The following is a 307-nucleotide window of genomic DNA, read 5'->3' as shown; positions in this document are numbered from 1 at the left end:
AATATTTTTATCCCTTTACTCCCAGAGCTCGCAATTGATTGGGGCGCATCGCAGGAGTCTCCTTAAACTCCTTAGACGCCTTCCCGCGGGTCCCTGGCTAGCTGTCGGGTCTCCTCGTGATGGTTCTTCTCTCTTTTAATTCAGGGGTCTTAGGCGGGACCCGTGCCCCGCTCTGCTCTTGGGCCCCAACACTGGAAAGGGATGACTTCTGGCAGAGGGCACCTCCGGTCGCGCTCCGCGGCCGGCGGCCGGCGGCCTTGGGGCGGCAGCCGTGGAGGAGGAGGATTCAGAGAAGGGAGGGAGCTGG

Source organism: Bison bison, unplaced genomic scaffold (genome assembly GCF_000754665.1).
Source record: "Bison bison bison isolate TAMUID 2011002044 unplaced genomic scaffold, Bison_UMD1.0 scf7180017864163, whole genome shotgun sequence".
Classification (NCBI taxonomy): Eukaryota; Metazoa; Chordata; class Mammalia; order Artiodactyla; family Bovidae; genus Bison; species Bison bison.
This window is presented reverse-complemented; position numbering follows the sequence as displayed.